Raw genomic sequence first — 26,134 nt, forward strand, 5'->3', positions numbered from 1 at the left:
TGGACGCCGCCCCCCTCCACCGGTCCACCGGTCCCCAGGCCAAAAAAGGTTGGAGACCCCTGCCTTACAGCACTGCGGATTCTGACTCAATAAGCATCATTCACTTATGCAAACGCAAAGTGCAATTTCGGACACAAGTTTTTTTGTTTGTTTTTTAAATACAGGTATACGATCCATTATCTGGAAACCCGTTATCCAGAAAGCCCCACATTACGGCAAAGCTATCTCCCCTAGACTCCAATGTAATCCAATAATTCAGATTTTTAATATTCAATTACTTTTTTCTCTGTAATACTAAAACAAAACCTTGTGTTTTATCTTAACTAAGATGTAATTAATCATTACTAGAGTTTAAAAATTCTATTGGGTTTAATGTTTAAATGATTTTTCAGTAGACTTAGGGCTTTAGCATACAGGCAGATTTCGGGGAGATTTAGTCGCCTGGCGACTAATAGCCTCTTATTTGGGGCGACAATCTCACAAAACTGCCTTCCCCCTGCCTTCCGCCTGGTAAAATGAAAAATCGCCTGCTGCAATGCACTTGTGGCACTTCAATTTCCGAAATCGATCAAAGTTTCCTCATGAGGCGACTTCGAAATCGAAGAGCTGCGAGTGCATTGCCACTGACGGTTTTTCATTTTTCCAGGCGGAAGGCAGGAAAATCCCCGAAATCCCCCCGAATTCTGCTCGTGTGCTAAAGCCCTAAAGGCACAGAGATCCAAACTCACGAAAAAAAGAGATCCCTTATCTAGAAAACTAGATAAGTATTCTGGATAACAGGTCCGATACCTGTTACGTGGCTGGCTTTTCATGCGGCTTCATAAATGTGTTTAAATTTATTCCAGTTTTTGGCAAAAAATTCACAGAGTTATAAATATTCCCCTTAGATGATTTAAGCATTGCTGTTCACATGATATTTCTAAATCATAAAAAAAAATATTAAAACAAGTAAATGTAGATGTCAGTCTAACAATGCGGCAAATTCTCTCTACGCTGTTTTACGATAATATATGCAAACTGCACTCGCACACCCTTATCAAATCAGAATTCATGATCTCTCACCCTTCATATGTCACAGGCACATAACAAGGTCAGCCCCTCGCCCCTAGAAAGCTCACAAAGCTTTAAAGACAAAAGCCAGACCCATTTACATGTAGGAATCTGAAGCCTGACACATCTTTTTAGTTTACTCCTGCCTAAAGCTTTTCTGGATTACAGAATATATTTTTAGCTAGGCGCATATTGCATCTATGGTAAGCCTGTCACCTAGGGAAAGCAAATACAGAACTGTGTGCTTCATTAAAATGATTGAAGAGTATCTGAACATTTTGGCGAAGCTCCATAACAATCTAGTCTGCGGTGAGTTTATAGAAAGCAGGGTCACTTGTATAATCAGCGGCCGGGGACTGATTAGGTGGTGCCAATAGCATCATCAATAGGGATAACTGATTGAATGAAAATTTAGGGACTCGTCTACAAAATACAGTTAGAAAGGCTGAACTGATTGTAATTGAATAATGCCCTGCAGCATGTTTTTAGACAATGGGGATCAGATGGGATAGACTTGTACTTCTGGGACAGAATGCTCTGTTATACAGATTAGAATCTCAGCCATAAAGCAGGGCAGGACTGCTGCTTCCAATGGGGATCAGATAAGATATGTGCAGCCACTGGGACAGAATGTTCTGTTATACAGATAGCTAGAATCTCAGCCATAAAGCAAGATAGGACTGCTGCTTACAATGGGGATCAGATATGATCTGTGCAGCCACTGGGACAGAATGTTCTGTTATACAGATAGCTAGAATCTCAGCCATAAAGCAGGGCAGGACTGCTGCTTCCAATGGGGATCAGATAAGATATGTGCAGCCACTGGGACAGAATGTTCTGTTATACAGATAGCTAGAATCTCAGCTGCCATAAAGCAGGGCAGGACTGCTGCTTACAATGGGGATCAGATAGGATCTGTGCAGCCACTGGGACAGAAAGTTATACAGATAGCTAGAATCTCAGCTGCCATAAAGCAGGGCAGGACTGCTGCTTCCAATGGGGATCAGATAAGATATGTGCAGCCACTGGGACAGAATGTTCTGTTATACAGATAGCTAGAATCTCAGCCATAAAGCAGGGCAGGACTGCTGCTTACAATGGGGATCAGATAGGATCTGTGCAGCCACTGGGACAGAATGCTCTGTTATACAGATAGCTAGAATCTCAGCTGCCATAAAGCAGGGCAGGACTGCTGCTTACAACGGGGATCAGATAGGACCTGTGCAGCCACTGGGACAGAATGCTCTGTTATACAGATAGCTAGAATCTCAGCCATAAAGCAAGATAGGACTGCTGCTTACAATGGGGATCAGATATGATCTGTGCAGCCACTGGGACAGAATGTTCTGTTATACAGATAGCTAGAATCTCAGCCATAAAGCAGGGCAGGACTTCTGCTTACAATGGGGATCAGATAGGATCTTTGCAGCCACTGGGACAGAATGCTCTGTTATACAGATAGCTAGAATCTCAGCTGCCATAAAGCAGGGCAGGACTGCTGCTTACAATGGGGATCAGATAGGATCTGTGCAGCCACTGGGACAGAATGCTCTGTTATACAGATAGCTAGAATCTCAGCTGCCATAAAGCAGGGCAGGACTGCTGCTTACAATGGGGATCAGATAGGATCTGTGCAGCCACTGGGACAGAATGCTCTGTTATACAGATAGCTAGAATCTCAGCCATAAAGCAGGGCAGGACTGCTGCTTACAATGGGGATCAGATAGGATCTGTACAGCCACTGGGACAGAATGCTCTGTTATACAGATAGCTAGAATCTCAGCCATAAAGCAGGGCAGGACTGCTGCTTACAATGGGGATCAGATAGGATCTGTACAGCCACTGGGACAGAATGCTCTGTTATACAGATAGCTAGAATCTCAGCTGCCATAAAGCAGGACAGGACTGCTGCTTACAATGGGGATCAGATAGGACCTGTGCAGCCACTGGGACAGAATGCTCTGTTATACAGATAGCTAGAATCTCAGCCATAAAGCAAGATAGGACTGCTGCTTACAATGGGGATCAGATATGATCTGTGCAGCCACTGGGACAGAATGCTCTGTTATACAGATAGCTAGAATCTCAGCTGCCATAAAGCAGGGCAGGACTGCTGCTTACAATGGGGATCAGATAGGATCTGTACAGCCACTGGGACAGAATGCTCTGTTATACAGATAGCTAGAATCTCAGCTGCCATAAAGCAGGACAGGACTGCTGCTTACAATGGGGATCAGATAGGACCTGTGCAGCCACTGGGACAGAATGCTCTGTTATACAGATAGCTAGAATCTCAGCCATAAAGCAGGGCAGGACTGCTGCTTACAATGGGGATCAGATAGGATCTGTACAGCCACTGGGACAGAATGCTCTGTTATACAGATAGCTAGAATCTCAGCCATAAAGCAGGGCAGGACTGCTGCTTACAATGGGGATCAGATAGGATCTGTACAGCCACTGGGACAGAATGCTCTGTTATACAGATAGCTAGAATCTCAGCTGCCATAAAGCAGGACAGGACTGCTGCTTACAATGGGGATCAGATAGGACCTGTGCAGCCACTGGGACAGAATGCTCTGTTATACAGATAGCTAGAATCTCAGCCATAAAGCAAGATAGGACTGCTGCTTACAATGGGGATCAGATATGATCTGTGCAGCCACTGGGACAGAATGCTCTGTTATACAGATAGCTAGAATCTCAGCTGCCATAAAGCAGGGCAGGACTGCTGCTTACAATGGGGATCAGATAGGATCTGTACAGCCACTGGGACAGAATGCTCTGTTATACAGATAGCTAGAATCTCAGCTGCCATAAAGCAGGACAGGACTGCTGCTTACAATGGGGATCAGATAGGACCTGTGCAGCCACTGGGACAGAATGCTCTGTTATACAGATAGCTAGAATCTCAGCCATAAAGCAAGATAGGACTGCTGCTTACAATGGGGATCAGATATGATCTGTGCAGCCACTGGGACAGAATGTTCTGTTATACAGATAGCTAGAATCTCAGCCATAAAGCAGGGCAGGACTTCTGCTTACAATGGGGATCAGATAGGATCTTTGCAGCCACTGGGACAGAATGCTCTGTTATACAGATAGCTAGAATCTCAGCTGCCATAAAGCAGGGCAGGACTGCTGCTTACAATGGGGATCAGATAGGATCTGTGCAGCCACTGGGACAGAATGCTCTGTTATACAGATAGCTAGAATCTCAGCTGCCATAAAGCAGGGCAGGACTGCTGCTTACAATGGGGATCAGATAGGATCTGTGCAGCCACTGGGACAGAATGCTCTGTTATACAGATAGCTAGAATCTCAGCCATAAAGCAGGGCAGGACTGCTGCTTACAATGGGGATCAAATAGGATCTGTACAGCCACTGGGACAGAATGCTCTGTTATACAGATAGCTAGAATCTCAGCTGCCATAAAGCAGGGCAGGACTGCTGCTTACAATGGGGATCAGATAGGATCTGTACAGCCACTGGGACAGAATGCTCTGTTATACAGATAGCTAGAATCTCAGCTGCCATAAAGCAGGACAGGACTGCTGCTTACAATGGGGATCAGATAGGACCTGTGCAGCCACTGGGACAGAATGCTCTGTTATACAGATAGCTAGAATCTCAGCCATAAAGCAAGATAGGACTGCTGCTTACAATGGGGATCAGATATGATCTGTGCAGCCACTGGGACAGAATGCTCTGTTATACAGATAGCTAGAATCTCAGCTGCCATAAAGCAGGGCAGGACTGCTGCTTACAATGGGGATCAGATAGGATCTGTACAGCCACTGGGACAGAATGCTCTGTTATACAGATAGCTAGAATCTCAGCTGCCATAAAGCAGGACAGGACTGCTGCTTACAATGGGGATCAGATAGGACCTGTGCAGCCACTGGGACAGAATGCTCTGTTATACAGATAGCTAGAATCTCAGCCATAAAGCAAGATAGGACTGCTGCTTACAATGGGGATCAGATATGATCTGTGCAGCCACTGGGACAGAATGCTCTGTTATACAGATAGCTAGAATCTCAGCTGCCATAAAGCAGGACAGGACTGCTGCTTACAATGGGGATCGGATAGGATCTGTACAGCCACTGGGACTGCTTTTTTCTAATAAGAGAAGCAAGTTGCTCTCTCCTGTAAGAGGCGTAAAATAACAGGCAGTCTAATTTCTCTAGTTACTGATATCCATGCAAAAGTCCATCACTCTCTTATACAGGTACCTTAAGAAAGAGACGTGTTTGTAAATGGCTGGTGACCTGAGACATCAGACAGAAGTGAGATTTAATACTAAGTAGCTGGGGGCTGTTTGTGATCCTAATGACTCTCCTGTCATTGATCTGCAGCGCTATGTGAAACAATATGACACTTATTTATGGCTGGTATCATTCCAATTTTCTCTCTAGCAACAATTTTCTAAAAAGGGCTCTTAAGATTAAAATATACACTCAAGGTGTCTGTTGTGAAAGTATCCCCTCTACATGTGAAAACTTTACTTCCATGATACCTTGGGCTGTAGTTGCAGGTAAAATTAGAACACTCGTGACCTTCCCAACACTTTCCCTTTTTCTCTGTTCCTATATATTAGGCACCTATCTAGTGCTACCAATCCCTATTTCTGTAGGGAAATAAGAGCAGAGCAGACAGTAACCCTTCCAACACTTTCCCCTTGTCTCTGTCCACATAAACCCCTCTGATTTTGATGCTGTTCAGTAGCCTTTGGGTCTCTTGTGTACTCCTAAACAGCATTATTATGTTTTGTTAATAAATGATAGTCTATACTTGTTATCCATTTAAAGGGCATGTAAAGGCAAAAAAAATAAAATCCTATTTTTACTTTCTTTAATGAAAAAGAAACCTATCTCCAATATACTGTGATTAAAAATGGGTACCATTTTTAAAAGAAACCTGACTGTATGCAGTGAGATTCTCCCTTCATTTACTGCTGTGGATAGGAATTGTCAGACGGTCCCTAACTGCTCTGCAGGGAAACAATCATACTTATGAACAGCAGGGGGACCCCCGCCTTAATTTCCAGCCATGCAGAACTCAAGCAGCTTTGTTTGTTTCCCTGTAGAGCAGTCGGCGACTGTGTAGAGATTTGTATTGGATTTTATTTTTGCCTTTACATCCCCTTTACTGTTTCCAACTCCAGCTGCAGGGACAAAGATCATGGAGCCAGATTTAAACAAATAAACTGGGATTCTATTTGGAGGATTATTTTGCTGCAGCCACTGGTTCTGTAGAGTTGGAGAAAGTTTGTATAAAACAATACAAAAACTATAAAATCCACATTAGATTACATGACAACACAGGACCCAGTGCAGTCTGTTTATTCTGATTATTAATCAGTCTTGTGTATCGGCTTCTGGCAGATATTATTTGACTTGTGCTGTTTTCATAATTTATGATGATCCCTAAGCAGCCCAGACCACACTGAGCATGTGCACAGTCTTGGTCTTGCAAAGATGTATAACAAAGTTACAAGATGGTGACCCCCTGTGGCCAACTTTGAAAACATAAATCATTTGTTTGATTAGGCTTGTGGTGTAGTAAGTTCATGTTTATATTTAGTATACAAAGTACAGCATTTCTAGCCTTATTCTATTTTAGACTTTACTTCCCCGTGTACGCGCATGTCTATAATGTGCGCTAATAAACAATAATGACATTTCAAGTTGAAAGGAAAGTTATCTTTTATTATATTTATTTATGTTAATGAAAACACAGCATTACCACCTGAATGTATGTCCTGCCATATTCCTTGTGTTCTGCACTGCGATTATTCCCCCCATTCTGCTGCAGCGCCCCAATAATTTATTACTTTTGACTCCAGCCAGTGTTTCTTATCTCTCTCACTTTCTCTTGCTTTTCCTTTGACTGCAAAGAACAAACACGATAAGTAATTCCTGTTTATTTGTGCGCCGCTGCTACGTTCCATGTCCGTGTGTGGCGGGAGTAGTTTAATTTTGGCAGCCAGGTTCCCGTGGTTGGGGGCGAATCATTTGAGTGTTTCAGGATTTATGGGAATTTAAATGCATTTGGAAGTTCGAGAATGTGCCTCCCCTGAGGGGTTCTGAGCTTGGTACAGATCCCAAAGCCTGTTATATTTGCTGTCATTAAGGCAGTAGTTGCTATAGTATCCACCACCCAGGTCGATTAATCTTCATTTCTCTATTATTGTTTTGCAACTTATCCTTAACTGGGTGAGTGGACAAGTTTAAGTATATTTGAGCCTTCTTGGAAAAAGCGGATACCCATAGGCGGAGGGTGGGTTTTGTGTTTGGGGGGATAATTACAGGCATTTCTGCACAGATTCCTTCTTAGTATCCCAGGGCCAGTTCTACTTATAAGGGTAGAACCACATGGGCACTTTCAATGTGTTTTTGGTGGATCCGACGCGATGCTCCAAAACGCAGGCGTCAAGTCTAATGCGACGGAAAATAAGGTAAGAAATGTCAGATGGTGTCGCAGCGTTCATCCGAAACGACTGTCGGATGCAGACGCTGAATGCTTTGTCGTGCCATCCAATATTGCTGTTGCTTACCTTATTTTCCGTCACATCCAGCGTTTTGGCGCAGCACGTCAATCTGTCAAACACGTGCTGAAATTGACCATGTAGTTCTACCCTAATACCTCAGAACACATGGCAGGAAAAATACAATGGCGATTTCATGCAAAGCACCTCCTGGAAAACTTTGCAAAACAATATGGCACCTCCTTCCCATATGTATAAATACAAATATACAGAGAAGGAATGTTCTGGGCACACAATAAGCTATACCCTCATACTGTACTGTCTAAGGGAAACAATATGGCACCTCCTTCCCATATGTATAAATACAAATATACAGAGAAGGAATGTTCTGGGCACACAATAAGCTATACCCTCATACTGTACTGTCTAAGGGAAACAATATGGCACCTCCTTCCCATATGTATAAATACAAATATACAGAGAAGGAATGTTCTGGGCACACAATAAGCTAAACCCTCATACTGTACTGTCTAAGGGAATCAATGTGGCACCTCCTTCCCATATGTATAAATACAAATATACAGAGAAGGAATGTTCTGGGCACACAATAAGCTATACCCCCATACTGTACTGTCTAAGGGAAACAATATGGCACCTCCTTCCCATATGTATAAATACAAATATACAGAGAAGGAATGTTCTGGGCACACAATAAGCTATACCCTCATACTGTACTGTCTAAGGGAAACAATATGGCACCTCCTTCCCATATGTATAAATACAAATATACAGAGAAGGAATGTTCTAGGCACACAATAAGCTATACCTTCATACTGTATGAATAGGAAACAATATGGCACCTCCTATCCATAAGGAAGTACACATAGAAGGGATGTTCAGTGCATTCATAGGGCAAGTGCAAGTATGCAAAGTGATGTTCTTCATACTTAACAGAGCTACTGCCAACCCAAAAAAAGAACAACAAGACAAATCTATGAAATCTCAGCAAGATGCTCACTTACCTCAATCTACTATAACTGCACTGGACCGCTAAGCTAACTGCTGGCTGGTTGCTATAGTTACAGTGCCAGCATGGAGCATTACACTTCATGGGCTGATGGCTAATGTGCAGCCCAGTGTCTGTGTAAGTAGGTAACTATAAAGCTGCTGAATACATTTGGTTTGTACATGGCAGCTGCTCGTATAGAATGAATTAGGGCATTTCTAGGAATTACTAATATTTCAGTAAATAAGAAGAGCGAGAGAATGTGGGGGGGACAAACATAATGGGAAGCAGGGATGGGGTACAACTGTACCAGCCCTGGTGGTTTAAGGGGGGCCCCGGCTGTGCTGCACTTCCAGGATTAGCCGGGCCGAAAGCCGCTGATTGGAGCTGCCCAAGGAGCCCCTGTCTTTCTTTTAGGTACTTACCAAGAATATATTTGTTTCCTGAAATGCACCTGTGATCATTCATTCTAAATTCATAGGTGTCCTATGGGAATAAAACTAAACAGATACGTTCAATAACTCTCGCACTGGATTAAAACGGGGTGGCGGGTTGTCATATCTGTAGTAGTGGAAGGAAGCACTCGCCAATGCAGCAAGTTCCTGGGTGCCGAATTTTAGTTCAACAATAGCGCGCAGAATGATCCAATACTCTTTTTAGAACATAGAGAAAGATTTATTGGGATGTAGAACGAAACGTTGAACTTTCCAATAAATCTTTCTTTATTTTCTGCAAATCCTGTGAGTATTGGTTCATATGTATGTATGTAAATATTGTTCAAAATAAGAATAAAAAATATCATTCCAACCCAAATGTCTCAAATTCCACTCAATCAAGGCACGGGGCTCACACTTTCACTGGTCTACTGACCTCCAAAGACTCTTGTTTGTTAGAAAAAGACAACCATTTACCATAAGAAATTAGATTAGAAAAATGGATTTTCAGTCGACCAGCTTCATCGGGGAACTTTTGAGGAACTGCTGGAGATACCGCATCAGAATTCATTTCGATCAGGAGCAAATGGTGAGAAACCTGCATAGTGGCCATCATTAAAGGGGGCGGCAAACAATATGTTGCTCCTAGGCCCAGGGCCGCCATTCGAAATCATGCCCCAAGCCCCACCCCAGATCCCGCCCACTCTACATCACAGTTAAAAGACCACACAGACAGTAGCGCTAAAAAACATAACCCTCCCCCACACACAAGTTATAAAAAGCTATTGTGACCAGGGCCCCCCTATAAGTTAAAAAAAAAACATTGGGGCCAGGGCCCCCCTTACAAGTTAAAAAAAAATTGGGGCTCCAAACAGTATTTTTTTAAAAACATTGGCGCCAGGGCCAGGCCAGTGTTATATTTTAAAAAATATTCCTTGGAGCCCCAATTTTTTTTAACTTGTAAGGGGGTTACAAGTTAAAAAAAATTGGGGCTCCAAAGAATATTTTTTTAAAAAAAACTCTGGGTGGGGGGCTTAAATCATGGTGACTCCTGAAAAATGTGGGTAAATTGACATGTCTGAGGCTAGCTAATGGTAGGTGAGATCAGGGCTGGAACTAGGGGTAGGCAGAAGAGGTACGTGCCTAGGGCGCAAAGGCGGAGGGTGCCAGGCACATAACTCTTCTGCTGCCTTCCTGCAGCTCAGACCCATGCATCCTCCACAACGGGCAGCTTCTCCTCTTTGTTGCCTACCTGCGCTCTTCCGCGCACACGCGCTTGTGCTCGGGCAATTGAGTCTCCTCAACTGGCAGCAGCTCTAGCATCCTCAGCATGCAGTAATGTGCATAAACTCTTGAGGAGGGGGCAATGAAGCCGGCCTGGTTGCCTAGGATGCCCAGCCGGCTTGACACGGCACCGGGTGAGATCCTAATAGGCCCGGACTGGTAATCTGTGGGTTCTGGCAAATGCCAGAGGGGCTGCTGTAAGGTCCCATAGACAGTCACTATTTAGTGGGCTGGTGGAGCACTATTTGGGCCTCCGTGAACTTGGAATGCCAGGGCCTATTTTGACTCCCAGTCCGGACCTGGATCCTACATTCATTACTGTACACTGGAGAGTGATAGTTCTGTGTTATTTAGCAGGGCAGTCAGAAGCTCCACCAAGAAGGGTAAAGTGTCAGTAATTTGGCATGATCTGCCAGTGATGGGTAAGCGGGTGGGGCTGTAACTAGTTACAGTTATTTGAGATGTTCCTCATGAGATGCTGGAGTAGTTATTAGAGATATTCCTCATATCTACGCGTGTTTTCATTCGCTGATCCTCTTATACCATTTGAGATAAATGGTTTATTTAGATCAAGGGTCCCCAAACTTTTGCAGCAATGAGCCACATTCAAATGTAAGGAAAGTTAGGGAGCAACATAAGCATGCAACACTTTCCTGGGGGTGCCAAATTTGGGCTGTGATTGGCTATTAGTATCTCTTATGTAGACTGGCAGCCTACAGGAGTCTCTATTTGGAAGTACTACTAGTTATATGCAGCTAAAATTTTTGCCTTCAAGCCAGGAATATAAAAATAAGCACCTGCTTTGAGGCCACTTTGAGCAACATACAAGGGGTTGTGAGCAACATGTTGCTCCTGAGTTACCGGTTGGGGATCACTGATTTAGATCTTATGGACTGAACCGCAACTCTAAGCACTTGGACCACCCAGTCTTGTGTGTTTAGATTTCTCTCCTTCCTCATTTACATTCCGTTCTTCCTCAGCCTTTGTAATTATGTTCACACATCTATTCACACTCAATATCTCCTGTTTAATTAACTGAACACTGCCATGAACATGTGCTGATTGTCGAGAGAAGGGGACAGGTGAAGGTTTAGTGCCTAGGGCTGCACCGGACCTAAATATATCCCTGGGTTTAAAGGATAAATAAAGATAGAAATGTTGTACCATATGTTTTGTGCTTCTGTACCAGTCCAAGGCAACCACAGCCCTTTAGCAGTAAAGAGCTTTGTCTCCAAAGATGCCCCAGTAGCTCCCCATCTTCTTTTCTGCTGATTCACTGCACATGCTCTGTGCTGCTGTCACTTACTGAGCTTAGGGACCCACTCACAATATACAGTACACAGAATAGAAATGTTACAATATAAGGCTGATTAGTAATTAATACAGATACTACATGGCAGCACAGAAACCAGTGCAATTAGCATCAGAATTTAATAATCAGCAAACCTGTAGCATCAGCTTATATTACAGGGGAAGCTCATTTTCTGCTGGATAATTAGTGACGAGCCCTAAGCTTAGCTTCTCAACAGCCAATCAGAGCCCACTGAGCATGTGAGTGTCACAGACACTTTCCAAGATGGTGACCCCCTGTGACAAGTTTGAAGTCCTGGATCATTGCTGCTATTGACAAGCTGTAACTTTAGGCTGGTGCAATAAGTTCAGAATATAAAATATGGCATTTTTAGCCCTATTCATAGTTAGGGTTACTGTTTATTGGCCTTGGTTACAAACAGCCGACTGTGTGGTTATTATAGTTCCTACTGTTTTACCAAGTACCCCTGTTAAATTTCTCTCTCCCCCAATTTTCGAGCTGCAAACCACAACCACCGATTCTCCTTCCAGAACCAGCGTTTCCCTTCCGTATCCCTTGTGATTCTCCGCAGTGTTTCAATCGACACATAAAATAATTTTGTTGTTTCTGCATTTCGAGTGCCAAATCATAAACTCTTCAAATGCCATTAAATCTCTGCAGTGAACTGAAGTGTTGTTTTTTTCAGGATCCTTTTATAGCACCAACATTAGGGTAACCGGTACTTACATGAATATGGAACACACAGAGCATTCCAGTTTAATTGTCATTCTCCTACATCACATGCTTTTATTCTGTACTCTTGTAACCTCTCCCTCTCTTCCTATAGAAATACAGGCATGGAAATTGATCTGGAATACTTGGATACTGCACATCTCTAGAAAAATGCAGGTATTTTATACCTCCTTTTTTTTTACTTACATGGGCTCATCCTGTTGGGTTATATAGGATAGGTATATAAATGCAATCTAAACTTCCAAAAAATGTATATAAATGCATTGATTCACACACACACATACCTGATTGAATGGAACCAATGAACAATTTCCCCACCCTTTAGGCTCACGGTGTAATGTGACCCCTCCCTCACCGTGTTCCATTTTGCTGTGATGGATTATGGCACCTAAATTTCCTCTTTTTTGGTAGTGGGTGGTGTATAGATTCTCTGAACGAAAGATTGGGAAATGGTATCACGGCTTCCTTTCAATCTGGGGAATGTGTGTGTGTGATGGATGCTGGGACTTCTGCTTTCCAGAGAATTTATGCACCACCGACTATCAAAAAAAAAATGGAATTCAGGTGCCAGAATCCATCAATGGAACAAGACGAGGGAGGGGTTGAATTACACTGTGAGCCTAAGGGTCAGGGCACACGCTCAGATTCGGGGAGATCTCTTTTTCTTCGGGACGACTAATCTCCCGAACTGCATCCCGCCGGCTAGAATGTAAATCACCGGCGTAATGGCACTCGAATCGCTTCATTTTCCAAAGTTTCCTCGTGAGGCAATTTTGGGCGACTTTCGGAAAACAATGCTCTGAGTGCCATCCAGCTGGCGATTTACATTCTAGCTGGCGGCAGGCAGTTCGGCGAGATTAGTCGCCCTGAAGAAGAGGAGATTTGTCGCCAGGCGACTAATGTCCCCGATTCTGAGCGTGTGCCCTGACCCTAAAAGGGTGGGGAAATTGTTCATGGGTTCCTTTCAGTCTGTGGAATGTCTGTGTTAAACAATAATTTATATGTATTTCTGGAAGTTCAGATAGTGTTTATGCACCTTTTCTACATAATCCAACTGAGTGAGTTCATGTCTCTATAATGTACATTTATAGAGAAATAAGCAGAAGGTAGATTCTATTTTAAATCACCCAGTCGTAAAGATTGAGACTTTAAGAAGTCCTCGAAGGATTCCTTTACATACATTTTAATTATAAAAAATAATTTTTAAAGCTCATCACTTTTCAGCCTCATTCATTTCTCTTTGAAGTCCCTCGAATTCTCCCAGGGCCCCCTAGCTTTTCTATTATTATACACCAGTTTAAGCACATTCCCTTCTCACTGTGAAAATTTACTTTTAACTTGAATTTAAACGCATACGTGTATATCAATGAATATGCACAAAATATCCTGCCCATGACTAATAATCGTTTAACATTCGGAAGAGAACATTTTCCTGCGGTTCCTTAAAGGGCAACTCATGAAAATGCAAACTGCTCCAATAGCAAAATGTATTTAGATTTAAGCTTCCAATTGCCTGACAGGTATTTAATCAAAATACAGGTATGGGATCTTTTATTTGGAATGCTTGGGACCTTGTGTTTTCTGGATTTATTTAAAAAAAAACCCCATAAAACATGGATATATGCATTTTAGTTACCTTTACTTACAAGGCACTATAGGAAATCTCATTCCTGTATTTTCTTTGTACCTGAAATATAATCTTGCAGAGAAGTGTTGGTAAAATGAATTTGAAAATAAATAAATTAATCAATTTATAATTATAGCCAGGGGAGTGTCCTGTTAATCAGAGTAATAGTAGTAGTGTCCCACTTTATGGTAAAAATTTGTAATCATAAAGATTTAAGCTGTCTCTACAGGGTTAAGATTGTAGCTAACTCTAGAAGCTAAGATTCTAGCTGTCTCTATTGGGATGGGATTCTAGCTATGTTTATAGGGCTGAGATTCTAGCTGTGTCTAAAGGATTGAGTTCTAGCTATCTCTATAGGGCTGAGGTTCTAGCTATCTCTATAGGGTTTAGATACTAGCAATCTCTATAAGACTCAGATTCTAGCTGTCGCTATAGGGCTGAGGTTCTAGCTGTCACTTTAGGGCTGAGGATCTAGCTGTCGCTTTTGGGCTGAGGTTCTAGCTGTCTCTATATGGCTGAGGTTCTAGCTGTCGCTATTGCTATAGGGCTGGGGTTCTAGCTGTCGCTATAGGACTGAGGTTCTAGATGTCGCTATATGGTTGAGGTTCTAGCTGTCACTTTGGGGCTGAGATACTAGCAATCTCATTAAGACTCAATGCTATGTCTCTGTAGGGATGGGATTCTAGTTATCTCTAGGACTGAGATTCTTGCTTTCTCTAAAGGGATGGGATTCAACTGCCCCTAAAGACTTGAGGTTCTTGCTATCTCTATATGGTTGAGATTCTAGCAGTCGCCAAAAGTTGAGATTTAAGCTCTCTATGGGGATGGTATTCTATAGATCGTTATACTGCTAATATTCTAGCTGTTTCTATGGGGCTGAGGTTCTAGCTGTCTTTATTGGGTTAGGATTCTAGCTGTCTCTATAGGGCTGAGATTCTAGCTGTCTCTATAGGTCTGAGATTCTGGTTATCTCTATAATGTTGGAATCTGTACTATCTCGTTAGGGCTAAGATTTAAGCTTGAAGGCAATTAGAGAAGGGGGATTTTGCCACCCAACATAAATAGCAGGCATCAAACTGTCTAAATCATAATGTTAATAGTGTTGAGTAAACGACTTTGTTCATGCAATTGAACAAAAATACCTTCCAAGGCAATGATTACCTGACTGGGTAATTCCATGGCATTTTGAATGTTTTGTCACCCGCGATTTGACTCGGGCACCAAAATGCCCTGCCTACCATTGCCCTTATAGGGCTGAGATTTGACTGAAGTCCATAGAGTTATCTGTGTATGGCTGAGATTCTAGCAGTGTTGTCTGAAAAGACAGACTTCTGGTTCGGGTCTTATAGTACAGGTCACCTGACGTGCGCCCGCACAAGCCCTTGAAGGTGATTTACATAAAAGCCAATCGGCTGGTGGGGAGCTAGTCTTGTGAGCCACCGTTTTTCATCTGTGTTTTTAGCTGTGATACGAGCCTTTACCAATTACAATTCACCAGCGCAACCTTCAGCCATGAATCAAATCTTAAAGCCCTGGGCTATGCTTCCAGGAACCCCTCCTCCCTCATTTACTATGGCAGCTTGTTCAATTGATTTTCTTTCCAGCTCTGATTTTGCTGATTTGTTGCACAAATGTTGTCCTTTTTGCCAACCTGACACCTAAATCATAAACTACTTTTTATTCATAACTCAACTTGGCTTCCTTCAGCTGGCCTTGTGTGCTTTGCTACGTAAGGTCTAATTAAACAATTCTGCTTTTTAGCAGTCACTTTAATAAAAATGTCACATCTCTAGCAGCCGCCAATTTATCTAATACTGTCTTAATGACAGCTGCTAATTAGCTTAGGATCTTGATTCATCAGAAGATCAAAGCTCCGGTGATGGTCCATCCAGTCAAGGTCACAATAAGAGACAATTGATTTTTCACTCCTGTGCTCTAGGTAAGTGCACCTAAGCCACCTATACTTACACAGCAGGACTTCTAGGAGCCTCCGACTGATGCCCTGAGGATCCAATTAGGAGCCAATTGGTCTGGTCACCAGAAACTGCTTCATATTCTTTATATATTAAATTCTGCATGAGCTTAGGGTGGCCGCCTAAATCTGTAAACATGTGTGAGAGAAGAGGAAGAAAGAACTGACCCATATGGCTGCACCACCCCATCCCACAATCCAATTACTCAGTGAATCAAATTTAAAACATAACTTTCACTAGATATATGTCAAAAATCCAGCAGAAGCATTAAAATAAGGGGAAAACAGGGAAATGGAAAGACCTTAGGTAAGGGGTTGAAGGTATATAACTCCTCAAAAATGGGTCTCAGACCCGCTTAATGGGTTTAACACCATTGTGTCCAAAACACAAACCGACTGCTGCAATAATCCCTTTAGTGTGTAAAGATAAACCGCCCCTTCTCCCTCCTTGCACACCTCCCGGCTACTTGAAGAGGACCCGGTTTCTAGGCGTTTGATGATGCACTAAAAATTAGCCCGCCTGGCTATGATGCATTCCTGCATCAAGGCGCAATCTGCCGCTAATTAAAGTTCGTTGTCGATTTCACCCATTCATTTGCCATCAAATTACCGACCCCTTCACCCACATAGCAACCCTCCCAGTTCCGTAGGCCGAAGCTGTACCTAAAACAAGGTTTGTTAGCTCCTGTAGTAGTTGGACTTTGTCAAAGGCACAGAGCTGCCGAATATACCCCTCTACAAATAGGCATAACCGTGTCCATCAAAATTCAAAACAGCAAATGCCACAGCAAGGTAAATATCATATGGCTCTAACTAACATGTGGTTGGGCAAAATCATTTGGGCATAAGTACCGAACATAATCAATGTGCCTTCCACTAAAGGTGGCCAACACGTAGAGATCCGCTAGTTTGGCAATTTAGCCAAATGAGCTGATCTCTCCCCGATATGCCCGTATTGAGGTGGGCGATATCGGGCTGATCCGAGTGTGGGCCCTAATGTAGCTGACACAGGCGGTCGGATCGCATGACCAACGAATAGATTCGGCCGCGATCCGACAGGATTTTTAATCCTGCCTGATTTTCGGCCAGATATTGATCAAGAAAGCCTGTCGGAGGAACCCTACACACGGGCCGATAAGCTGCAGACTCGGTTTGTCGGCAGCTTTTACCAGCCCGTGTATGGCCAGCTTTACTCTTGCAAGGCTTGTGTTATATCCTAGTTTGGATCAAGTACAAGCTACTTTTATTATTGCAGAGAAAAGGGAAATCATTTGATTTATTTGGATAAAATGAAATCTATGGCAGACTGCCTTTCCGCCATTCTGAGCTTTCTGGATAACAGATAATGGATCCCATACCTGTACCTGCTTCTTGTCTCTAGGTCAGGCAGCAAATGGGAAAACATCAGTTCTTATTTATATATTTCCTCTGTACGAGCTGCACATATTCAATAAGCAAAGGGAGGGAGCAGTTATTTTTTTTTATTTTATCCTGTGCGAGAAAGAAAAACATATAAAAGGCCTGCCCCTTTATTCAACAAGTTAGGGGCTGGAGTTGTGCTGTGCTTGGATAGATCACACGCCGATCCTGCTGGATCCTTTGCATCAGGCTACTGTCTTATTATTCAGTTTAGAAATCCTTCAGGCACCGGAGAGATGACACTTTAACAGCCCATGTCTCATGGCATTCACAGCACAGGTTGTCAGCAATTAAAAGAGAAAATCTCTCTCTCTCTCTCTGCTCTTAGTCTCCCACCGGCAGGATCCCACTGATGCATGAAGTACCAGGGCTGCGTTGTGAATCTTTCCCTTGGAAACAAGAGCTGGCACTTCCAGGGAGCACATGGCAAAAATGGAACAATATTTTGGCAGAACTTTTTACCATGAACTGAAACTTCCATGACTGGTTCATTCTGGAAAGAATTCATCCGGCAATAAGGTAAGGAATGTTCTTTATCCTTTGTTCCTTTATTCATGTAGTGCGGATCTATGGAAGGGGGGAAAATTACTAAGTAGCAGCAATCAGGGCTCTATTTTCCGTGCCAAATTATCCCATAGGTTCAGGAACAGAGAAAGGGATTATAAAGCCATTTCATTTTAATTTCACTCCTCCCCAACTGGGCTATTTCTTTTCTTTATGGCAAGAAGAGTCAAAGTGATGAGATTTAAAGGCTAAAGCACCCGTAAGTCAAGGTGTCATTAACCCTTTCACCAACACAGTAAATAATCTATATGCCAATGACAACCCTCCTTCCTTCAGCAATGGATCAGACTTTGACCTTATATGAAAAAATAAACAGTTTTATGTTATGTTATGTTTTCAGTTCGGGAACAGGGGGGCTACATATCAAGGTTAAAATGATGAATAGGAGAAAATAAATGTTATTTTTGGAAAAATTAGAGTGAGGATTTGGAGATAATAAATGGATATATAGGATATTTATTGCACTTGCCACTGAGTTTATACTGTGTTGATGTCCCTTTAAACACTGGAAACTGAACCGTTATAGGTGGGTACCCATTTCAAGATGCCAGTGCACGTGTACCCAACAACTTCTGTGTTTTATGGGGCACTCGGCATTCAGTCTCAAGGGGGATCAACAAAAGAACGTCAGCTCATGAGTTTTAGTGCAAAATCGTGAATCCACCCCAAGACCTGGCAAGTTCATCCAGGCTGCTGTTTAACCCCCTGTCTGCTTCCAGAATTTGGATGCTCCATTGTCACCCCAAGTCCATGGCTCACCTGCCTGTAGGGTATTTGCATGCCTGTATATGAGCTGTGAGAATAATGAAACAGAATTAGATTTTGATTGAAGAAAATCAGCAAAAAGAGATTGTGTTTCTCCAGGCAAGGAGCACGACTGATATAATTGTATGTGAATGTTGGGGAGGGCTGTGTAATTTAAAAAAAAACAAAAAACATTTCTCCTTGTTGTTTCCATTCACCGGCTGCTTTTATTCCTCATTAACTTCAATCACATTGTAATCACTCCTCGCTCGCTGTGGCTGCTGCTGCTTCTGTGTAATAACATCGAAACAACGGAATGAACATTTCTTTTAACCCCTGGCGGAACAGACCTTTAAGGGGTCGTGGTTCAGTATAATGAAGCCTTTTTCTTTCCTTCGGTGCTCTCCAGCATAAATAAAGGATAAGTAGGCTGGCAAAATTGCTAACCTTGTGGCCAGGCTGGTACCAATCTTCCGTAAAAAAAATTGTACTGAACCAGGGAACTTTTTTGAAAGCTCCAAGATCCATCTGAGCAGGCTCAGTATAATGCTTCTATTGAGTTGACTGTACTGTGCATATGCCTGCCCCATTGGCTAAAGGGCATACTTTGGTAATGGCGGCATGCCCTGGGCTAGTTGAATTATATGGAAGAGACACACCAGCAGGGGGTACATGGTTATTCATCTGACTTGTGGGGGGAGAGAAAGTGCCCAATTTATTGACTCTATCAGAGGTTTAACCTTTACTTTTTATTTAATGCATAGCAGCCCGTAATACAGAAACAAAACCACCCTGTCCTAACATGCCATGTTAAATAAGATCAGCATATACTGGGCTAACGGTGTTCTATAAAGCAAGAAATATATTGAATTAAAGAGGTTAAATGGCTGTGAACTTACATGGCATCAGGGAATTGATTGAAGTGGATCATCTATGATTGGCATCTCAGAGCTCTGATAATGAATCACGCCATGAACAAGACATCACTTAAATGCTGTCATTGATTTGCTTGGCTGTTATTCCACAGGGTTACTGAATGCCCATTGTCTGCGGGTTCATTAATTAAATGATAATTAATTGTTTCTTTTTTTTTTTGCATTAATGTCTGCAGTGGGGATAATAGTCTCTGGGAAGGGAGTGTGACTGTGGGATAGCAGGTATAGTAGGGAGAGATGGTGTCTATAGTAACAGTGGGATAAAAGTCTCTGGGAAGGGAGTGTGACTGTGGGATAGCAGGTATAGTAGGGAGAGATGGTGTCTATAGTAACAGTGGATAATAGTCTCTGGGAAGGGAGTGTGACTGTGGGATAGCAGGTATAGTAGGGAGAGATAGTGCCTATAGTAACAGTGGGATAATAGTCTCTGGGAAGGGAGTGTGACTGTCGGATAGTAGGTATAGTAGGGAGAGATAGTGCCTATAGTAACAGTGGATAATAGTCTCTGGGAAGGGAGTGTGACTGTGGGATAGCAGGTATAGTAGGGAGAGATGGTGCCTATAGTAACAGTGGATAAAAGTCTCTGGGAAGGGAGTGTGACTGTGGGATAGCAGGTATAGTAGGGAGAGATGGTGCCTATAGTAACAGTGGATAATAGTCTCTGGGAAGGGAGTGTGACTGTGGGATAGCAGGTATAGTAGGGAGAGATGGTGCCTATAGTTACAGTGGATAATAGTCTCTGGGAAGGGAGTGTGACTGTGGGATAGCAGGTATAGTAGGGAGAGATGGTGCCTATAGTAAGGGTAAGGCCACACTAAGCGATAGCGCGGCGATTTGACTCGCCGCGACTATTCGCCGCGACTTTTAATCCTCAATCGCTGGCAAAACTTTGACGCTGGCGTCTATGGGGAATCGCTGCGTAAAAACACACGCGGCGATCTTTTTTCTATTGTCGCTCGAAATCGCCTCGCTAGGCGATTTCGAGCGACTATAGAAAAAAGATCGCCGCGTGTGTTTTTACGCTGGCGATTTTGCGCGATTTCCCATAGACGCCAGCGCCAAAGTTTCGCCAGCGATTGAGGATTAAAAGTCGCGGCGAATAGTCGCGGCGAGTCAAATCGCCGCGCTATCGCTTAGTGTGGCCTTACCCTAACAGTGGATAAAAGTCTCTGGGAAGGGAGTGTGACTGTGGGATAGCAGGTATAGTAGGGAGAGATGGTGCCTATAGTAACAGTGGATAATAGTCTCTGGGAAGGGAGTGTGACTGTGGGATAGCAGGTATAGTAGGGAGAGATGGTGCCTATAGTAACAGTGGATAATAGTCTCTGGGAAGGGAGTGTGACTGTGGGATAGCAGGTATATAGTAGGGAGAGATGGTGCCTATAGTAACAGTGGGATAATAGTCTCTAGGAAGGGAGTGTGACTGTGGGATAGCAGGTATAGTAGGGAGAGATGGTGTCTATAGTAACAGTGGATAATAGTCTCTGGGAAGGGAGTGTGACTGTGGGATAGCAGGTATAGTAGGGAGAGATGGTGTCTATAGTAACAGTGGATAATAGTCTCTGGAAAGGGAGTGTGACTGTGGGATAGCAGGTATAGTAGGGAGAGATGGTGTCTATAGTAACAGTGGGATAATAGTCTCTGGGAAGGGAGTGTGACTGTGGGATAGCAGGTATAGTAGGGAGAGATGGTGCCTATAGTAACAGTGGATAATAGTCTCTGGGAAGGGAGTGTGACTGTGAGATAGCAGGTATAGTAGGGAGAGATGGTGCCTATAGTAACAGTGGATAATAGTCTCTGGGAAGGGAGTGTGACTATGGGATAGCAGGTATAGTAGGGAGAGATGGTGTCTATAGTAACAGTGGATAATAGTCTCTGGAAAGGGAGTGTGACTGTGGGATAGCAGGTATAGTAGGGAGAGATGGTGTCTATAGTAACAGTGGGATAATAGTCTCTGGGAAGGGAGTGTGACTGTGGGATAGCAGGTATAGTAGGGAGAGATGGTGCCTATAGTAACAGTGGATAATAGTCTCTGGGAAGGGAGTGTGACTGTGAGATAGCAGGTATAGTAGGGAGAGATGGTGCCTATAGTAACAGTGGATAATAGTCTCTGGGAAGGGAGTGTGACTATGGGATAGCAGGTATAATAGGGCCTATATTTTGCCACAGTAGATCACCCCTAGATGTTTTCTCTAATGACATTCATGATACAGTTTTTCTGGTTTAAGTATTATGATTCTTTTATAGTTGTTTCTTACCGTTCTACCTTCTCCATATTCCCTCTTTCTGTTGGGGTTCTTCAAGGCTACACACAGCTTCTCACTCTATCCCCTATCCATTTGAATTCCAGTACTATCTTTATGCAGGTGATTCCTGACCTGCTTGTCTGCTCTACGACTCTCTTTGTCTATCTTATTATTTCTCACAAAGTCTAGTGCAGAGTTTACTTACAGACAACCCACTCTGCGCCTTTCGGCACTTCAGTCAGTTTTAAATACTGCCGTTAGTCATCCACTTATATCTCTGTTCCATATCAGCAAATCCCTTTACTGGCTCCCGGTTTTGTCTTGATTTTAATTCAAGCACTCACAATTAAGTCTCTTAACCATAAAGCCTCTCCCTACATTGGAGCTCTGATCTTTAAATAAACTCCTTCATGCTTCCTACGCTCTGATTCCGACCTTCATCTCTCTTCTACTGTCATCACTCCACCATATTATTGCCTGTAAGACCTCTAGAGTTCTGTCCCCTTTCCTCTGAAGCCTATATTATCAGAAGTCAACATACAAAGTCAAAAGTACAATATATATTCAGACTCTTTATCTTCAGACCTTCATCAGCCTCTGTCAACTGAAAAGGTTCAAACTTGCCCATCAAGATACCTGGGAATCTCCCGTTGGGAGTCATAGTCATAGTAAGACCTTGAATCCATATGCCTCATCCTCCCTTGTGGATAGCACAACAACGCCCAGCACATGATTAAACACTTTGGGGACCCAATAACAAGTTTTTCCAATTTTTTATCTTTTAAACTTACACAAGGTCACAACAGGCAGACTTTCATGTGGGGGGACCCCAAATTGTGTGACTAGCCCCAATGTCGGACTGGCCCACTGGGATACCAGGAAAACTCCCGGTGGGCCCAGGTATCAGTGGGCCCTCATGCTGCTAAACATTTGGCCTATTTCATGGTCATTCCCTATTTCTATGAGAACAAATAGATGGATTAATAGATTATAGTATGTCAAGAAAAGAGACTAGGAGAATAGGTGTTGAGTGAGGATAAGAAGAATAATAGTACTGAGAGTGGGCCCCTGGTATATGTTTTTTTTGGTGGGCCCTTGGTCTAAGGTTTTTGGTGTCCCAGTCCGACACTGACTAGAACATTGGGACAACCAGTCTGAAAGCCAGTTTGCGTGAAGTTCCTCTTCATAGATCCTCTTTGAAACCCAAAAATAATGGACTATTTGGGTTATATTTGTTGTGAAAACCTCTTAATTGCCCCAGATATTCTTGGCTTTATGACGGATATGTCTTTATATACATCTATAAATATATGTATCTACTGTAGCCTTTGGTCGATGCTAAAGCAGGGCTCAAATCAAAAGCTGGACCTTCAAGGTGAGCTTGAACTGAAAAAGTCAGAAAACCTCTTGATCTTGAACCTTATGAACATTAGCCTTTATTTAACCATCTCTATTATAGATCTATGTAAGGGCTGCAAGGATCCGCTGCATTGAAAGGAGCTGCAGGCTGTTCCTCGGGTAGAACAGAGGTGCCCTTGACTCCCAACCCTTTAGTGGAACACCTATAAAATTAACACACTGCAGGGCTCGCTATAAATCAGTTCATATGCCGCAGGGCTAATTAGTAACCAGTTCGTCAGCTTACTACCCAGCTGTCTGCAAAGCACTTCAGTATGGAGCTTATATATCATTTCAGCTCTTTTAGTTTTAACGTGATGAAGTGTCAGCCCACCCCTCGCCAAACTCCAATGTTTCCGACATTGACACAGTGTCACGGCTATGCTAACCATTATAACACAGTAAGTTAGGCTGTAAAAAGACACATGTTCATCAGGTTCAACCTTTCCAAATCTTTATGTTCATTGATCCAAGGGAAGACAAACAACACCAGCAGGCAGCACAGGTGACAGTTTGGTTGCACGAAGGGGTAAATAATTATCTTCTGACCCGAAAACTATAATTGGATTGTTAGAGGGATCAATTACAACTGAATTTAACAAGGCACCATTATATATGACCTTTCCTGATAGAAAGGCATCTTACTCATCAATGAATCCCTCAATACCCTGACTGCCCTCACAGTAACAATACCAATTCTATCAAGCATTCCTTCTTTGTATATTTGTATTTATACATATGGGAAGGAGGTGCCATATTGTTTCCCTTAGACAGTACAGTATGAGGGTATAGCTTATTGTGTGCCCAGAACATTCCTTCTCTGTATATTTGTATTTATACATATGGGAAGGAGGTGCCATATTGTTTCCCTTAGACAGTACAGTATGAGGGTATAGCTTATTGTGTGCCCAGAACATTCCTTCTCTGTATATTTGTATTTATACATATGGGAAGGAGGTGCCATATTGTTTCCCTTAGACAGTACAGTATGAGGGTATAGCGTATTGTGTGCCCAGAACATTCCAGATCTACAGGTGAGTAATCAGTGGCAATCTAGATTTAGGGTTACTATGTAGTTTTTATGGGTCAGACAATAGCTCTAAAGGCACTGATGATCTGTGGGGCTGAGGATTTACAGTTGCACTAGGGGTGAATTTTTAGAGAGAGAGAGAGACTAGATTATCTCTTGACCCATTGCAGCTGTATTGTGCTTTATTTTAGGGACCTATTGCGATTTACTAGTGCATGTTTCCACTGGTAAGCTGGCTTAATGCAAAACTACTGTTGCTTCCGTCTTAAACTCTCTGCAACGTCATTCCACAATCTCTGTATCATTAACGCCCCGCAGTTTAGGCTGTTTAATATCAGTCTCACAGTTAATCAGGGTTCACTTGCTTCCCCTCAGCACCTGTGCCCAGGTGTACTGTCACTATTGGCCCAGCCCTGCACACGCCTCATACACTGGGAAAGTCTTACTCAAACACCCACTCCAGCCTTTATTCACATGGGGTGCTGGGTATACCCACAGGGACAGGACCACTCAATGAGATTTTCAGTTCTTCCCAATCTATATTTGAATGAACGTTAATCAGATATTGATTAAAGATGCCATTGCTTTGGTCACAAAAGTCAACAACCAATTATTGTCAGCCCGGTAGTGTGCGGTGGGCCCCCACTGAAAAAAAAATCTTTGGCGGAACCCAGTACACAGCAATCCCTCCCTGCCCCCTGTTGACCCACTTCGGCCCCCAGTTGGCCCACTTCTGCTCTCTGCCTCCCCATCCTCCTGTCTGCGTGTAAACTCAAGACACCAGGTATGGAAGACTTTCTCTTGAATAGTTGAAGTTCATTGCTGTCCTTCATAACAGGTAGACAGCGGCACAACCTTTTCTCCTCACCTCTCCCTAACAAAGACTGCTGTACCTTCCTCTATCACTGCCAGAACGGCCACTGTATTTCCTGGTCCTGTTTGCTTTATTCACTCTTCACTACCAACAACGTATGACTCACTGCCACCTAGTGGCCAAAATAATTATATATTAACTATTTAACAATAACATTTTGCCTCCTTACATTTGTCCTCCCTTGAGTCCCCACTCAAAGGTAGGCGAGTGGCTGGGTAGATCTTTAGAACTATAGAGTAAGTGTACCCCTGTTACCTGCCCCCCAGCCATGAGGTCTGCTTCCCCTATAGTTATGCCACTGTACCCCAGCTTGCAGCCCTAATGGCTCTCCCTACTCTGGCCCTACCAAGGGGCAGAAAGATGCATATACCTTGTGACCATGGTTAGCGTTTTATTCAGCAGCTCTTCAGTTTGCAATATCAGTAATCCAGTTGCTAGGGCCCAAATTACCCTAGCAACCATGCATTGATTTGAATAAGAGACTAGTGATGGGCAAATTAATTCGCCAGGCATGGATTTGCGGTGGATTTGCGGTGGATTTGCACATTTCACCGCCCACGAATGCTTTCACGAAACTGCAGCAACTACATAGTATGTTGGTCAATACAACATGTTAGGGTTCAACTTATCTTTTCTTTTTTTTTTTTTAGTTACCCTTTAAAAAATATGCTTTATTGCCACTGCAAATAAAAAATCTTTGATATTATACTGCGTCTCTTTGGTCTTCATTCAGCCAGGCATCCACATTTCTCACCATTTACAACCTGACAAGTTTTAAAGCGAGGAGGAAGCCCCCGATAAGAATAGGCATTAAGTGAAAAGTCTTTCGAAATGCTTTCAGTTCCCAGTGGGGTTCGGCAAATCAATAAAGAGCAGGAGACAAAGATCACTGGAGGAGATTTACCATATGAAAGAGCCCATCTTTCCCTAATGATCACCTTTCTGCACATGCTAAACGTCTGCGATATTTGCATTTCCAATTTACAGCCGTGTCAGAAACCATCTTGCTCGGCGTATTCA

The 26,134-nt window shown here is 43.0% G+C and overlaps 1 protein-coding gene across 1 annotated transcript in view; it reads left to right on the forward strand.

Moving 5' to 3' along the window:
* The first annotated feature begins 17,362 nt into the window (after positions 1-17,362).
* opn7b.L (opsin 7, beta L homeolog) overlaps positions 17,363-26,134 on the forward strand; it is a 38,317-nt gene continuing 29,545 nt past the window's right edge. The window contains exon 1 of the mRNA XM_018234925.2: positions 17,363-17,842. The gene's annotated coding sequence lies outside the window, so the exon portion shown is untranslated. The remainder of the gene's footprint in view (positions 17,843-26,134) is intronic.

Source organism: Xenopus laevis, chromosome 9_10L, assembly GCF_017654675.1.
Source record: "Xenopus laevis strain J_2021 chromosome 9_10L, Xenopus_laevis_v10.1, whole genome shotgun sequence".
Lineage (NCBI taxonomy): Eukaryota > Metazoa > Chordata > Amphibia > Anura > Pipidae > Xenopus > Xenopus laevis.